The sequence below is a fragment of the Salmo salar genome, chromosome 05, assembly GCF_965601325.2.
Source record: "Salmo salar chromosome 05, fSalSal1, whole genome shotgun sequence".
Taxonomy (NCBI): Eukaryota; Metazoa; Chordata; class Actinopteri; order Salmoniformes; family Salmonidae; genus Salmo; species Salmo salar.
In genome coordinates, this window is record NC_138295.1 from 50,034,223 (window position 1) to 50,052,699 (window position 18,477).

An 18,477-nucleotide genomic window follows, 5' to 3' on the forward strand; every position below is an offset into this window, starting at 1 on the left:
GCAGGTGTCTGATAATGCTAATGCTTAGGTGGGATGTATAGTTGGAGTACTAATAAGCAGTACATACTGTATTGCCAACTATGTGCATGTATGTCTTGATATGATAGTACGTGTGTTTGTGTGTGTGTGTGTGTGTGTGTGTGTGTGTGTGTTTGTGTGCGCGCTCATGTGTGTGCTCATGCTCATAGCTGTGTGTGTGTGTGTGTGTGTGTGTGTGTGTGTGTGTGTGTGTGTATGTGTGTGTGTGTGTGTGTGTGTGTGTGCGTGTGTGTGTGTGTGTGTTTGTGTGCGCGCACATGTGCGTGCGCTTGCTCATAGGTGTGTGTGTGTTTGTGTGCGCGCTCATGTGCGTGCGCATGCTCATAGGTGTGTGTGTGTGTGGCGAGCAGGGCTGGGAGAAAGGGACAGCAGGGTAGAGCAGAAATCAAATCACTTAATTGCAGCATTTTTCATCTCCATCTTTTGTTTTATGGCGGTGGAGGGCCGGCGAGTGGCTGCCTGTGATTCATGGGCATCACAGCGCCCGCGAGCAGTGCCATCCCTCATTGCCGCCCGCCACTGCTACCCAAAGCACCCGCACAATTACGGTGATGAATATGACTTGTTTTTGTTTTTTTTACTGTGTTTTTAGCGGGAGCAGGTTGTGCTTAATGCAGCCACTGAGCCGGGGAATCAGGGACAGCCTCTCTACCTCTCTCGGTGCTGCTCCTTTTCTCTGAGGAGAGCCTGTTGGGCCCACTGGGACTGTGAGTCACAGGGAGATACAGGGAGAGAGATACAGAGAGGTAACGATATGGTGAGGGAGGAAGAGGGAGATATAGGGAGAGATGGAGAGAGGAACAGAGGGAGAGAGGGAAAAATATGGGTAGGGAGTAAGAGAGACATACCGGGAAAGAGAGAGATATGGGGAGGGAGGAAGAAAGAGATACGGGGAGAGAGGGAGAGATATGGGGAAGGAGGAAGCGAGAGATACAGGGAGAGATATGGGAAGAGAGGAGGAGAGAGATACAGGAAGATAGATCCAGGGAAATAATGATACATGCAGGGAAGGAGGAAGGAGGGTGAAAAGGGAAAGACTGAAGGTGGAGATGGGAGGGCAGATATAGCTAGAAAGGGAGGTTGATGAAGGTTGTAATGGTTGAGGGAGGAATGGAAGTCCTACAGTAGCACATGGCCTTTAGATTTATACAGCCAAAGCATCACCTCAGAGAGCACTGTGTCATTCAATTCTACCTCTCCTCACAGTGACTCCTCACCTGAGTTCCTCTGATTTGGTCCAGACCGGTTTGAGTATGCCATTCTTCTCCCCGCTCCTAGATGCAGGCCTCCAGATCAACCCGTCAACACACACTCTTTGATCACACACTCCGGAGTGTAAACCCGTTCTGTCAGGAAGGGTTACCTCCCCATTGACTTTCAAAAAGGAGTCTCTGGGAGAGTCCCAAATGGCACCCTATTCTCTATTTACTGGACTACTTTCAACCAGGGCCAATAGGGCTCTGGTCAAAAGTAGTGCGCTGTATAGGAAATAGGGTGCAATTTGAGACACAGCCTCTCTCTTGCGTTGGGGGCGTCACACAGTGTGAAACAGAGAGGAAGAAGAAACGAAACCAAAGGTTCAGCTGTCACGCTTTTTCATTTGTTTGTTTGTTTGGTTTTGGATGCCTCATAGAGGGCGACAGGTGTGTGTTTGAGAGTGGCGGGGTGTTAGTTTTTGGAGCGTACAGACCCCGTCTGGCTCACTCTCTGATGGTTCTGTGTTTGTGTACCGCTTCTCCCCTGGCCCCTGCCTGACTAAATGCGGGAGAGGAAGTGAGATGAGAGGATTCTGTCATGATGAGAAAATGTGGAATCAGACGTTACTTCCATTTTCTCAGCCCCCAAACGGCTTAAGATACAATTTGCTTTCCCACCCAGAGAGAGAGAGAGAGAGAGAGAGGTTGAGAGTGTGAGAGAGAGAATGGGGAGACGGAGAATGATAGAGAGGGTGAATAAGGAACAGAATGTGAAAAGGAGATGGACAGGGAGAAAGGATAGGGGGAGGAGAGAAGGTGGGGCAGGGAGAAGAGAAAGATGGCATGTGAGAGAGGCTATATGCTTTCCCATCCAGCCTTGCCCACAACAACGCTCCTCCTCCATCTTCTCTCACAGGCACTCACACACTCACACAAGAAAATTATAATAAGGAAAGGCTTCTAACAAGGAGGGCTACATCAATGGCCAGCGGGTTTACAGTCTGCATGAGCGTTTGTGTGTGTGTGTGTGTGTGTGTGTGTGTGTGTGTGTGTGTGTGTGTGTGTGTGTGTGTGTGTGTGTGTGTGTGTGTGTGTGTGTGTGTGTGTGTGTGTGTGTGCGTGTTTGTGTGTGCGCAATTGCGTTTGTGTGTTTAGAGACAGACAGTTTTTAAATATTAATCTCAAGGTCAAAGGCATAGAGGGTTTTGATATTCATGCAGCAGCCAGAGTGTTGTTACCATGTGTACTGGTGTCTCACCCCTACTGCTGCTGCTGCTACGCTCTCTGGCTCTCTGGGTCATTAGGACTGCTCGTCTGCTTCCCTGTACCTTTATAGCGTTTCGTATGAGTGTGTGTCTGCATACATGGACTCAAGTCTGTTTGTGCTTAAAGTGTGTGTGTGCTGTGTGTGTGTGTGTGTGTGTGTGTGTGTGTGTGTGTGTGTGTGTGTGTGTGTGTGTGTGTGTGTGTGTGTGTGTGTGTGTGTGTGTGTGTGTGTGTGTGTGTGTGTGTGTGTGTGTGTGTGTGTGTGTGTGCGTGAGCGAGCGTGTGTGTGTGCGAGCAAACGTGTGTCTGTTTGTGTGTGTGTTATGTGTGTATATGCAGGAGTGTGTGTGCTTGTGTGTCGCTATTGTTTTCTGTATCTGTATCTGAGGCAATCCTACAGTCTAGTTAAGTGGAGAACTCCTGGGACTCCTCATTATTTAAGTAATTCATCAAACTGGCCACCTCCTCCCCTGTGCCCCAGCAGAGATCCACCACACACACACACACACACACACACACACACACACACACACACACACACACACACACACACACACACACACACACACACACACACACACACACACACACACACACACACACACACACAGAGAGAATCAACACATCATTTACAGTAGATAGATGGGGAGAAGGGAAAATAATGACTAAAGTAAATCTCAATTTTAAACCTCTGCGTAGGATGGTGATGTTTCCATATAGAAGGAGATGGGGTTTATTATGAATCAAATCAATCACATTTTATTTGTCACATGCGCCGAATACAACAGATGTAGACATGCTTATGAGCCCTTTCCCAACAATGCAGAGTTAAAAAGTAAGAACATTTGCAAAGAAGAATAATAAAAATAGTAACACAATAAATAACAATAAAAAGGCTATATACAGTACAAGGAGGACCGGTCAATGTGCAGGGGTACGAGTTAGTTGAGGTAATATTATGTACATGTAGGTAAAAGTAAAAGTGACTATGCAATCAGGATATAATAAACAGAGTAGCAGTGTGAGTGTGTGTGTGTGTGTGTGTGTGTGTGTGTGTGTGTGTGTGTGTGTGGTGTGTGTGTGTGTGTGTGTGTGTGTGTGTGTGTGTGTGTGTGTGTGTGGGTAGAGTCCAGTGAGTGTGCATAGAGTCAGTGCAAGAGAGTCAGTGCAAATAAGTGTCAATGCAAATAGTCCGGGTAGCCATGTCATTAACTGTTCAGCAGTCTTATGGCCTGGGGGTAGAAGCTGTTCAGGAGTCTTTTGGTCTCAGACTTGGTGTTCCGGTAACACTTGCCGTACGTAGCAGAGTGAACAGTTTATGGCTTGGGTGGCTGGGTTAAATTTTCAAGATGGGCAATCCGCACCCCCCTCTGTAGTGCCTTGCGATCAAGGGCGGTGAAGTTCCCATACCAAGCGGTGATGCAGCCACTCAAGATGCTCTCAATGGTGTAGCTTTGTAACCTTTTGAGGATCTGAAGGGCCGTGCCAAATTTTTATAACCTCCTGAGGGGGAAAAGGCATTGCCGTGCCTTCTTCACGACTTTGCTGGTGTGAGAGGACCATGTTCAGTCCTTGATGATGTGGATACAGAGGAACTTGAAGCTCTCGACCCGCTCCACTACAGCCCAGTTGAGATGGATGGGGGTGTAGTCCACAATCACCTCCTTTGTCTTGCTCACGTTGAGGAAGAGGTTGATGTCCTGGCACCACACTCCTAGGTCTCTTATCGTCCTCGGAGATCAGGCCTACCATCTTTGGGTCGTCAGCAAACATTATGATGATTTTGGAGTTGTACGTGGCCACACTGTCGTGGGTAAACAGGGAGTACAGGAGTGGACTACGCACACACCCCTGAGGGGTCAGCGTGGCAGATGTGTTGTTACAGAAGTAAGTGACTCCCCTTCCCCTTGCCCTGTCTCTCCTCTCTCACTCTCTCTCTCTCTGGCTGTAATTACATTGTGAACCTGGCTGAGTCGCCGGTGTTTGTGTTTGATGTTCGCCCCCGGCACAAACATGTCACTTCCCATGCTCCTGTCCTTGTCTGAGACATACAATATGAGACATTAACCTGTGGTTGGTTTGTCTGTAGAGCTACCAGAGTCTCTGGTAATGCTGTATTCTGTTTGTCTGTCTGCCGTCTGAAGTAAAAGACAGACAGTTTCACGTTTCTGTCAGTCTGAGAAATCTGAGGCTGCTACCCAAATGGCACCCTAGTCCCAATATAGTGCACTTTTTTTTTTTTACCAGAGCCCTATAGGGCCTGCTCAAAAGTAGTGCACTGTATAGGTAATAGGGTGCCATTTAAGACTTACCCTTTTTTTATTATATTTTTCAGGTTGCAAAGTGCTCGATAGGATGTCACTCACTACTCAATAATTACGTTGCATATTCTACTGATGTTTCTCTATGTTGAGCAAAGTCGGGAATGTGTTTTCCAATAGAGGACAGTCAGACCTGATTTTCATAGATTACATTTACACGTTTTCTCATAGATTGCAGTTACATGTTTTCCCATAGAGCACAGTTACATTTCCCTATAGAGCAAAGCTACATGTTTCCCCATAGAGCACAAATACAAGTTTCCCCATAGAGCACGGCTACATGTTTAACCATACAGCACAGTTACTGTACATGTTTCTCCTTAGAGCACAGCTACTTGCTTTCCATGGAGCACAGTCAAACGTATGCATCCCCATAGAGCACAGCTACATGTTTCCTCATTGAGCAAAGTTATGTATGTGTTTCCCGTTAGAGCACAGTTATGTACATGTTTTCCCATAGAGCAGAGCACAGTCAGACCCATGTTCTCCCATAGAGCACAGTCAGAGCCCTGCTTTCCCTGCGGTACAGTCAGATCGCTGCTCCATAGGTCACGCTAGGAGGCACACACACTTGAGCCCTTTTGACAGCTTGTTGTTTACAGTATGTGTAGCCAGTGTGGGGTGGCACGGATCTGGCCTGGGGGAGGGGGAGGGGGGGGGGGCTGTGCTGGCGGGGAGGCTGGGGTAGGGTGCCTAGCAGGGGGGCCTGGCAGGACCCAGGCGCTCTTTGATGCTTCTACCGGCTCAGAGATGGCAGCCGAGGGAGGGAAGTGCTGCGAGAGACGACGTGGAATGAAAGAGAAAAGGTTACCTGTAGATCCGCCAAACCTCCAGCGAGGGGAGTGGAAGGGTGAGGGGGGGTTGCTTAAGATGTGAGGCCAGGCTGAAGGACTGCATCGATCGCTGGGGGAAGGGGGGGGTGGATCAGCTGGGGGCCACATCTCATCCACGCCATACCAGTTTTCAGAGAGATCCACAGCCCAGGATGTGGGGTTTTATCCTCCATGCGGATAAGGTGGGAAATGTGTTAACTTTGCATGTGTTGATACAGAAAGTACATTTTGGTTTGGAAAAGTTCAAGAGGTCCATATTTTGCTGCATATACTGAAATAGAGTCTTTCATATTTCTGAAGTATTTTTGTTGGGGAAGCATCCAGCAGTTACTCCACACTCTTTCAAATTATTTGGGACATTCACGCAATTCTGTGAATGTCCGTGCTGGGGTAATAGAGGGGGACTAGAGACGGTTTCCGGGGCCACACATACATAAAATGTAAACATGCATGACTGTAAGTCGCTTTGGATAAAAGTGTCTGCTAAATGGCATGTATTTATATAAACTCAGCAAAAAAAGAAACGTCCCTTTTTCAGGACCCTGTCTTTCAAAGATAATTTGTAAAAATCCAAATAACTTCACAGATCTTCATTGTAAAGGGTTTAAACACTGTTTCCCATGCTTGTTCAATGAACCATAAACAATTAATGAGCATGCACCTGTGAAACGGTCGTTAAGACACTAACAGCTTACAGACGATAGGCAATTAAGGTCACAGTTATGAAAACTTAGGACACTAAAGAGGCCTTTCTACTGACTCTGAAAAACACCAAAAGAAAGATGCCCAGGGTCCCTGTTCATCTGCGTGAACGTGCCTTAGGCATGCTCCAAGGAGGCATGAGGACTGCATATGTGGCAGGGCAATAAATTGCAATGTCCGTACTGTGAGACGCCTAAGACAGCGCAACAGGGAGACAGGACGGACAGCTGATCGTCCTCGCAGTGGCAGACCATGTGTAACAACACAGGTCCACGCGATTCCACGTGGGGTAACATCTCACAGCAAGAACTGGCAAACTCGGTGCAGTCCATGAGGAGGAGATGTACTGCAGTACTTAACCTCCCTGGGCAAGGTGCGATGTTTGCGTCCCACCCTAGTCAACAGCCAGTGGAATCGTGTGGCGCGAAATACAAATACCTCAAAAATGCTATAACTTAAATTTCTCAAACATATGACTATTTTACACCATTTTAAAGACAAGACTCTCATTAATCTAACCACATTGTCCGATTTCAAAAAGGCTTTACAGCGAAAGCAAACCATTAGATTATGTCAGGAGAGTACCCTGCCAAAAATAATCACACAGCCATTTTCAAAGCAAGCATATATGTCACAAAAACCAACACCACAGCTAAATGCAGCACTAACCTTTGATGATCTTCATCAGATGACACTCCTAGGACATTATGTTATACAATACATGCATGTTTTGTTCAATCAAGTTCATATTTATATCAAAAACCAGCTTTTTACATAAGCATGTGATGTTCAGAACTAGCATACCCACCGCAAACTTCCGGTGAATTTACTAAATTACTCACGATTAACGTTCACAAAATACATAACAATTATTTTAAGAATTATAGATACAGAACTCCTTTATGCAATCGCGGTGTCAGATTTTAAAATAGCTTTTCGGCAAAAGCACATTTTGCAATATTCTGAGTACATCACGGCTAGCTAATTTGACACCCACCAAGTTTGGCCCTCACCAAACTCAGATTTACTATAAGACAAATTGGATTACCTTTGCTGTTCTTCGTCAGAATGCACTCCCAGGACTTCTACTTCAACAACAAATGTTGTTTTGGTTCCAAATAATCCATATATATTGAAATAGCTCCGTTTTATTCGTGCGTTCAGGTCAGTATTCGAAGGGTGACGCGCGAGCGCATTTCGTGACAAAAAAATTCAAAATATTCCATTACCGTACTTCGAAGCATGTCAAACGCTGTTTAACCTCTATGGGCTAGGTGGGACGCTAGCGTGCCACCCGTGGTGCACTCCATCAACAGCAGGTGCATTTCAAGAGCGGCAAATTTGAATCCAAATAAATGTCAAAATTCAAATTTTTCAAAAATACAACTATTTTACACCATTTGAAAGATAAACATCTCCTTAATCTAACCACGTTTTACGATTTCAAAAAGGTTTTACGGCGAAAGCATAAATTTAGAGTATGTTAGGACAGTACATTTACAAGAGTTGTGTGTAATGTTTTGTCAAGTCAAAGACAGGGTCACCAAAACCATAAAACCAGCTAAAATGATGCACTAACCTTTTACAATCTCCATCAGATGACACTCCTAGGACATTATGTTAGACAATGCATGCATTTTTAGTTCTATCAAGTTCATATTTATATCCAAAAACAGCGTTTTACTATGTCATTGATGTTGAGGAAATCGTTTCCCTCCAATAACCGGCAGTCAAGTCAGCGTCACAAATTAAATAATTAAAATTAGAAAACATTGGTAAAATATTATATTGTCATTTAAATAATTATAGATTTACATCTCTTGAACGCAATCAACTTGCCAGATTTAAAAATAACCTTACTGGGAAATCACACTTTGCAATAATCTGAGCACTGCGCCCAGAAAAATACGCGTTGCGATACAGACTAGACGTCATGTTGGGGAGATCTAAAATCGAAAATACTATGTAAATAATCCATTACCTTTGATTCTCTTCATCAGATGTCAATTCCAGGTATCACAGGTCCATAACGAATGTAGTTTTGTTCAAAAAAGCTCATCATTTATGTCCAAAAATCTCCGTCTTGTTAGCACATGATCTAAGCCAGCCGGACTTCTCGTCATGAACGAGGGGAAAAAATATATTTCCGTTCGTTCAAACATGTCAAACGTTGTATAGCATAAATCATTAGGGCCTTTTTTAACCAGAACATGAATAATATTCAAGGTGGACGAATGCATACTCTTTTATAACGTATTGGAACGAGGGTACCCAACATGAACTCGCGCGCCAGGTGTCTAATGGGACATCATCGTTCCATGGCTCTTGTTCGGTCAGATCTCCCTCCAGAAGACTCAAAACACTTTGTAAAGGCTGGTGACATCTAGTGGAAGCAATAGGAAGTGCCAAAATATTCCTCAGCCCCTGTGTTTTTCAATGGGATAGGTTTAAAGTCAATACAACACATCAGGTATCCACTTCCTGTCAGAAAATGTCTCAGGGTTTTGCCTGCCAAATGAGTTCTGTTATACTCACAGACACCATTCAAACAGTTTTAGAAACTTTAGAGTGTTTTCTATCCATATATAATAAGTATATGCATATTCTAGTTACTGGGTAGGATTAGTAACCAGATTAAATCGGGTACATTTTTTTTATCCAGACGTGCAAATGCTGCCCCCTAGCCCTAACAGGTTAAAATCCAATTTTTATGCAATTTTTCTCGTAAAATAGCGATAATATTCCAACCGGGCAACGTTGTATTCATTCAAAGGCTGAAAGGAAAAATTTTTGAATTCACATGAACGCGCATCTCCAGTGTCACTGTTCTCAGCCTGACCACTCACAAAATCTCCTGCTGTTTTTCGCCCAGAGACAGGAGAGACGTCATTCCACTTTCTGGCGCCTTCTGAGAGCCAATGGAAGCCTTAGAAAATGTCACGTTACAGCAGAGATGCTGTATTTTCGATAGAGATGCCACAGAAGGAGAACAAATTGTCAGACAGGGCACTTCCTGTATGGAATCTTCTCAGGTTTTGGCCTGCCATATGAGTTCTGTTATACTCACAGACACCATTCAAACAGTTTTAGAAACTTTAGAGTGTTTTCTATCCAAATCTACTAATTATATGCATATTCCCGTTTCTGGGCAAGAGTAGTAACCAGTTTAAATCGGGTACGTTTTTTATCCGGCCGTGCAAATACTGGCCCCTAGCCCCAACAGGTTAATGCAGCTGGTGGCCACACCAGATACTGACTGTTACTTTTGATTTTGACTCCCCCTTTGTTCAAGGACACATTATTCCATTTCTGTCACATGTCTGTGGAACTTGTTCAGTTTATGTCTCAGTTGTTGAATCTTGTTATGTTCATACAAATATTTACACATGTTAAGTTTGCTGAAAATAAACGCAGTTGACAGTGAGAGGATGTTTCTTTTTTTGCTGAGTTTATAGTATGTGCTCTGTGGGATCAACACAGTGAAGACCCCTGCAGGGAACAACTCCCACAATACACCATGCTATCAAAAGTACCCAACTGTTATACAGTACATGAGTAAAAGTATAGATACCTTAATATAAAGTTACTCAAGTAAAAGTAGAAGTCACCCAGTAAAATACTACTTGAGTAAAAGTCTAAAAGTATTTGCAGTTTGTCCCCAAGCCTCTTCCTTCCTCCTGATATGTGCCCTGCCTCCAGTCACCCTCCAGTCACCCCCCCCACACCCCAGTGGCTTCAATCCTTCCTCTTGCAGTGTGGTGCTCACCATGCTGGCCTTCCACACTCCAGGACACTGGCCATCACCCCATTCAGTCTGGCTAAGTGGAGTCCCTCGATTACAATGTCATCTTTGAGTGACTGTCATCGGGTGGCGAGATGAAGAGGGGACTTCCAGTGGGGTGTAAAGCTCTATGGGCGCAGATGGATGGGGAAGGGAGGTGGAGAAACATTTCCATTTTATATGCCTGTTTCTTTTCTGGGATAGAGGGAGTGTGAGCGCTAGAAGGAGCGAGTGAGAGAGAGAACATGAGGAGGACATAGAAATGTGAGTGTGATTGCAGAGTACAGAGGCTTTAGCCAAAGGTGTGTGTGTGTGTGTGTGTGTGTGTGTGTGTGTGTGTGTGTGTGTGTGTGTGTGTGTGTGTGTGTGTGTGTGTGTGTGCGTGTGGCTGGGTGGCACGGTGCGTGCGTGTGTGCGGGCGTACACAACAGCACCCTGTGATAGTTTATTGGTTTGGAGGACCTTCGATCATACCCTGATATAATTATACTGTATATCTATGCATCCATGTTACAGTTCCCAAGCTAGTGTTGTATCTCATGACCTCACTTGGGTCTGTTGTCTTTTTTATTAGTGTCAATCGCCTCAATCAATTGTGGTGACACACGACACCTACAACCCTACAACTACGCCGTTGACTTTATACGACACACGTTGGAGACTCTTGCTGGTATTTTTAAGGCATAATTGATTTCTTATTGAGGAGCTGCCAAGCAAATCAGAAAATTGCATTCCCCCGCGAAGGTATTAGCCGAGCTGAGAGTGTTTAAGATGTTTTCAATGATCGTGCAGCGGCGCTGCTTTCTGCCCCCGAGTCGCTTGTGTATAATGGACTGCCATGAAATCATAATTGCGTGTTTATGAACAAACCAGCTGGAGGAGGCAGAGGGTAATTATTTTCTCGCCGTTCGCCTCCGCACTCACGCACACTTACGTCCGATAACGGCTCTGATGGAAAAAGAGGGGGGAAATACAGGTTCATTCTGACCATATGGTTGCTGTGTTTATCTATCACTTTCACGTTCTGCAGCGTTCCATTTTTTTCCATTCTGCCAACAGGAATGTGAATTGTAGACTGGGATGTTTTTGTGTTACAGTATTATGACAGGGGCCTAAACAAGGAATTGACACACATGTACGCACACATGCACACACACACACACACACACACACACACACACAGGCACAAATGTATTCATGCACGCATGCACAGACGCACACACACATACCTCTGTGAGCTGACCTGTCCACACAGTAACACAGCTAGGCTGGCTAGCCTCATTACTGCAGCCATTGCTTCCACATCAGCCACATTAGCCTCGTTAGCGGTTCCTAAAGAGCATCCTCTCATCGCTGGAGGGCTGAAGGGGTTAATTGTGGATCTTTTCAGAACTTGGACCTGGCCAGCTCAATGACTGCAGTTATTGGCTCCTTTTGTGTGTGTGTGTGTGTGTGTATCTGTGTGTGTATCTGTGTTTGTGTGTATCTGTGTGTGTGTGCGTTTGTGTGTGTATATATATCTCTCTCTCTGTCTGTGTGTGTGTGTGTGTGTGTGTGTGTGTGTGTGTGTGTGTGTGTGTGTGTGTGTGTGTGTGTGTGTGTGTGTGTGTGTGTGTGTGTGTGTGTGTGTGTGTGTGTGTGTGTGTGTGTGTGTGTGTGTGTGTGCGCGCGCGGGTGTGTGTATGCATGACAGCAGATATTGCCGTTGGTTTGACCCAGGAGCAACCCCATATCACTCCTTGCTCTATTGACAGACTTTAAGACCCTAGAGACTGTCAACCCCTGGCCTTGCTCCTGACACTGAACCTGTCCTATTTACACTCCTATATTTACACTGGTGGGCACCAGACACACACACACACATACACGCACACACGCATGCATGCGCACTCACACACATACCATCTATACGCACACACACATCCTCCCTCCCCAGCCCCTGGGTATCAGTCTATCGACAGTGATGGATTGTCCTGGGACCCCCAGCCCCCCCCTGGCCCTGTCCTGGCCCCTTGACACCCCCGAGCCCCTGACAGTGACCCTGCTGTAATGACAGAGCCTTGGCCTCTTAAATCATGCATGGTCGTTAGGTATGCACTACACGCCTGCTGATGTGGGACATGTGTTGGATATCTCCGGGGCAATCATGTGTGACAGAAATGAGGGGAGGTGGGTTTGGGCTCCTGATCACAAGGATTGGTTTCCCGTTCGGCCCCCTCCTCCACATCCTTCATTGAAATCCCACGTCAGCATCTTTGTAGATTAAGTTTACATACAGTTTATAGGCGTGTATGCCACCTTTCTGATTAATGCAGCATTCTGTGAATTCTGTCTCACTATGGTAACACAGTGTATAACACTCCAGTGTATGAAACCTTTGCATGTGTTAACATGTATCTGGAGTCAGGCAGGCAAACAGGCGTCCAGCTGACTGGCCGTGCGTGTGTATTTTGTAAGTGTGTAGTGTCGGGGTCTTAAGTGAGTGGACCACAGTCATTCAGCTCTATGCTGAACAATGGGTCCGGGTGCAGTGCTCAAGTGCACTGAGAAGTACTCTGTGTATTTATGGCATTTCCTAATGGTGTTTAAAGTGCTCAGCAGGCTTTTTATTTTAATGAGAGCTGTGCCATGGTAAAGCACCCTAGTGTGTGTGTGTGTGTGTGTGTGTGTGTGTGTGTGTGTGTGTGTGTGTGTGTGTGTGTGTGTGTGTGTGTGTGTGTGTGTGTGTGTGTGTGTGTGTGTGTGTGTGTGTGTGTGTGTGTGTGTGTGTGTGTGTGTTTATATCTCTCTCATGTCTCGTTTTACATCTGTGTGCTTGTGTGTTTCCATTTTCTCGTGTGTGTGTGTGTGTGTGTGTGTGTGTGTGTGTGTGTGTGTGTGTGTGTGTGTGTGTGTGTGTGTGTGTGTGTGTGTGTGTGTGTGTGTGTGTGGATATTTTAGAATATGGTGGTCAGCTGGAGGCTAGACTACCTGTGTTGCTGCTGCCCTGACACACATGTGCAAGTTGAGTCAGATGAATTTGCTCCTCATGTCTTTCTTCCTCTCTCTGCTGAGCGTATCAGCCAACCAGACCGAACATTAATGATGATGTAAATCAAGTGTTATCAAGTGTTAATCAAATGTTATGCTACTGTGGCAGTACTGTTGCTATTTAAACTAGGTAGCTAGCTACATACACTCAACCGGTGACTGCATCTCCAGCCGTACATGTTTGGATACCGGGCATGCAGTCTCTGTACAGGGCAGACTGGGAAACAGGCTCAACCCGGGCGCGCCCAAGCTCAGTACAGAGCAGAACAACAGGCACAACAAACGGACAGGGTGGGGGTAAGGGGTGGCGAACTTGACGACGTCGACTTGCGGGCAATGGGTTTAGAACATAAATGACAAAATCTGTATACCGATATTATACCACCACCCTAAAGGGCACTTGGTGAGTGGGAGGGCAAAGGGGCATGTGCTAAGCACATGTAGACTCCTATCTGTGCACGTGACTGTACGGTATGTTTATGTGTGTCTGTATGTGTTTGTGTGTGTGTATCACCACAGTGATCCTTTTTCATGCTCTGTCGTGTCTCAGCAGCTATCCTTTCTCAGATTAGCTTTCTCGCTCTCACGCACGCACACACACACACACACGCACACACACAGGAACCAGGAACACTATCTCTGTTGACAGGGGAAATTGTATGAAGAGCTTTTAAGGCAATTAGCGGATTGATCCGGAGCCTTTCTTCCCATTCACGCTGTTCATTAGCAGCTCCTCCAGACCAAAAAAAGGAGACGTGGATACCGCAATCACTCCCGCCTGGCAGGAAAGCCGCTCCACCGTGTGTGTGTGTGCGCGTGCGTGCATCTGTGTATCTGTGTGTGTGCCTTACACAACCTATGTCGACAAAGTTGCATAGTACCGAATCTGAAAATAGATTCTTGCCTCCTTCATTTTTGAGTAGACCTATATTTAACTCATGCAGTTCAACATGATCAGCAAATCCAAGTGAATGAATGATCATTTTCAGTACTGTCATGTTGGTGAGTAACCTTTTTATTGTTAAGTGCTTTTTAAGTGCGCCAAGAGGTGTTCATAAAACAGACTTTTCTTCTAAATTGGGGAAAGAATACTGTGGCCAAAAGCTCTCTCTGGACCGTACTTCTCCATTGTGTGGTACTGGAATTGGAAGGGGTTTTAGTACATTTATTTTTGATTTGTTTGAAAATCCTTATGCATCATGTTGACCAGTACTTTGCTGTAGGAGCTCTGAGTTTATGATATCTCCTTTTTGCTGGAGTAACTTTTGTATTATTATGTTTACTGTTTCTTCCTTAGCTGTGTGTTAATTATGTGGAACTCTAGAACATCTGGGAACATGGCCTTTGATGAGGATATAACCAGGGGACTGCATTATTGATGACTGCCACACATTGGTAGTCACACACACACACACACACACACACACACACACACACACACACACACACACACACACACACACACACACACACACACACACACACACACACACACACACACACACACACACACACAAGGATGCATGCACACACACACACACACACACATAGAGCCCCTTGTGCCCCATGAGTGAAATGTGTTGGTTGCTAACATACAGTACTTGCTACAGTGTCAATACACAAGGTTTCCATCTCTCTCTCTCTATCTCTCTCTCTCTCTCTCACCCACCCACTTTTTATTTCTTTCTGGTCTGGGCGGGAATGTCACAGGCCCCACCCACTACATTATTTAGCAGACAGAGTATTCGATCCCATTGCTGGGGTTGATCTGAGTCAATCATTAATGCTGAATCTGGTTGGAACCAGAGCATGTTTATTATACACACACAAACACACACACACACACACAGTTATTATTATCAGCAGTAAGTGCCCTAAATTAATAATCATCTGCTTCTTATTTGTGTTTTTCAAACTGACTGACTCTGTATATCACTAATAAGGGTCTTGGATAAATAGAGCAACAAATTAAAGGCGAAAAAAAACATTCAATTATTATCTATCGAGATTATACAGTGATTATAATGAGGGATCCAGTGAACCCACGTACACACAAAGTACCATACACAGAATGGTAGCGCCCTAAAGAATGCCATGCTGAGATGTTTAGAACTGTTTGTAAATGCACAGAGAACAGAAGATTTGGGGAGATATATAAAATATTATTAAATACCAAATCTTAGTTTGAAACTAGTTTCAACATCTTGGAACATTACAAACACACACATTCTCACTCCTAGCCGCCACACCCAACAGTAATTTGAGGCCATGTATTTGACTAGCTGGTATTTGGCTAGCTATCAGTATAGTGCCATTTATGCCAGGTCCAATGGGACACATTTGTTTTTATGGAAGGATATTATATTTTTATGGGGTCAGAGTTCAACCTGCGTACTCTAGACTGGAGCTGGGGATCAATACTCTGCATTTCATATGTAGCCCTGATATTGATTAATGAATATAAATCTTATGTCCTACAGCATTTCTGTGTACATAGATACGCATTCGTATGCACACACATGCTCACGCACCCTGATGATGTTACTTGAGACTAGGATTGTACATTTTGGGGAATATTCAGAGGTGGAAACTTTCCATGGGAATTAACGGGAATATATGGGAATTTACAGGAATTTATGGGAATTAACGGAAATATATGCTAATTAATATTAATACCATTTAAATGTAGATGTTTTTTGCATTGGATATATTTACCATATTATATGGAGACAGAAACATTAACCTTTTACCTTATCATAAGTAGATGTAATTGCAAATGATTAAATCCTTCCAATAGAAAAAAAAACAATTTGTTACGAATTGAACTTTAATTAAATGAGTGGACTCTTCACATGGGATGATTTCACTGAACAACAAATGAAGGGGAATATTGAATGATCCCCAATGATCAATCGCATCTCCCAAAAACATTTTCAACATACATCTGTAAAAGGATAGTCTAGAAACTAAAGCTTTGGTTGTCTTCCTCTCAGGCTTCCATGTCTTCTCCCTGGACCTCCACAATGTCCACCTCTTGAACATCAGACTCTGAGGCCTCATCTTCACTGTCACTTTCCAACCTTGTTGAGGATGGCTCGTTGTCAGGCTCAAAAAGCCTCAAATTAGTCCGGATGGCCACTAATTTTTCAACGCTTGTATTGGTCAGCCTGTTGCGTGCTTTGGTGTGTGTGTTCCCAAACAAGGACCAGTTGCGCTCTGAGGCGGCTGATGTTGGTGGGATTTGGAGGATGATGGAGGTAACATGGGAAAGAGCCTCAGATCCACAAAGTCCCTTCCACCAGGTGGCTGATGAGATATGTTGGCACGACTGCCATATTACATCTCCATCCCAAAGACCTTGCTTGGAAGTGTACTTTGCCAGACTGCCAAGAATCTTGCCCTCATCCAGGCCAAGGTGGTGAGACACGGTAGTGATGACATCATAGGCCTTGTTGATCTCTGCACCAGACAGGACACTCTTGCCAGCATACTTGGGGTCCAACATGTACGCTGCGGCGTGTATGGGCTTCAGGCAGAAGTCTTCATGCTTTTTGATGTATTTCAGAACTGCAGTTTCCTTTGCTTGGAGCAGCAGTGAAGTGGGCAGGGCAGTACGGATTTCTACTCTTACATCTGCAAGCAGAGTCTGAACATCAGACATTGTCTCCCTCAATCTGTGCAATGGCTACTGCTATAGGTTTCAGGAGTTTCAGGCTGCTTACCACTCTCTCCCAAAATACACCATCCAGGAGGATCCTCTTGATGGGGCTGTCCTTATCGGCATACTGTGATATGGCAATTTCTTGGAGATACTCCTTCCCTTCCAGGAGACTGTCAAACATGATGACAACACCACCCCAACGGGTGTTGCTGGGCAGCTTCAATGTGGTGCTCTTATTCATCTCACTTTGCTTGGTGAGGTAGATTGCTGTGATAACTTGAGGACCCTTCACATACCTAACCATTTCCTTGGTTGCAATTCAGTCTGCTTTCTATATGATTTGCTTGACCTTCACTTGAACTCTGTTGAACTCTGCATCCAGAAAATGAGTAGATAAAGCATGTCTGGTTGGAGGGGTGTATGCTGGGCGAAGAACATTCAGAAATCTCTTCCAATACACATTGCCTGTGAGCAAGTTAGAAATTATTTAAACACACTTTGCTGTAGGCTACTATTTACTAGTTTTTAAAAAATCATGTATGTCATATAAAATATATTCACCCCACCCAGTATTGTAATCAAAACTTACCAGAAAGCATGTAGTCCTTGGCACAGACAGTGTAGTAGTGTGGGCTCAATAGCTTCTCATTAGTGTGCAAGATCTTGAGAATCAGCTGTACACGTGATGGAAGAATGCACTGTGCATGCAGAGGGTTGCAATTCCATTGAATTGGGGATAGTTTAACCAAAATATACCACAAGACCAAGAATTGCCTTATGTGTATCCCACAAAAAAAGTAACTGTTTTTTAAGTTAGTGGTTGTATTAATTTGGGATCTATTGCACCCCACAACTGTCCCAGACCATGTTTGAAATGTTTATTTATTGCACAGAATAGAATAGATGGGGGATAGTAGATTTACATAGGCTAGTGCTTTTGCTGTTCGTTAGGCCTACTCATCTTGTTGGCTGACGAAAAGTACATTTGGACAGTTCTTTTGAGCTTCGGAATTGTATAAGGATGCGTAAAACCCGATCACGTGATGGAGAGCCATGTGAGTGAGAGGCGCTTCGGATTGTGCAGCACCCAGGAGAAGGGCACAACGCAGCACTCCGGGCCGCAAAAGGCATGGATGTTTTTAGGGTGCATTACGGCCACAAAGGGGATGCCGCCTTGAAATGTTGTCAAATTTTGAATGAGAGACTATTGAAGTGTGCACAGCCTGCGCAAAAAACAAAGCAGAGCTCATGGCTTTCAACTGACTTTTTTCCAAATCATCATTAGTTTCATCATGCAGCCTTACAATGCATTTCAAATCAAAACATATAGCCCAACGTTTGTAGAAGAACTAAAATTACATTAATAACTCTAAATGAAGCATATAGGACTACCTATTTCTTTGTTAACCGCTCAACACAGAATAGCCGCATGTGCACACTCCCTCAAATCGTTCAATTGTATTCTTCATACTATAAAATAATATAAAATAATGCCACGTAATTCTAAGCAAATTTTGCTAAATGAACTAGTGTAGCCCACAGCCATTTGGCATAGCCACATCAGGACCTAACATAAGGACAACTCAGAGTATGCTATACTTTTCTTCTGAAATAACTACATTTTCTTCATATCATGCTTCTTTAGACC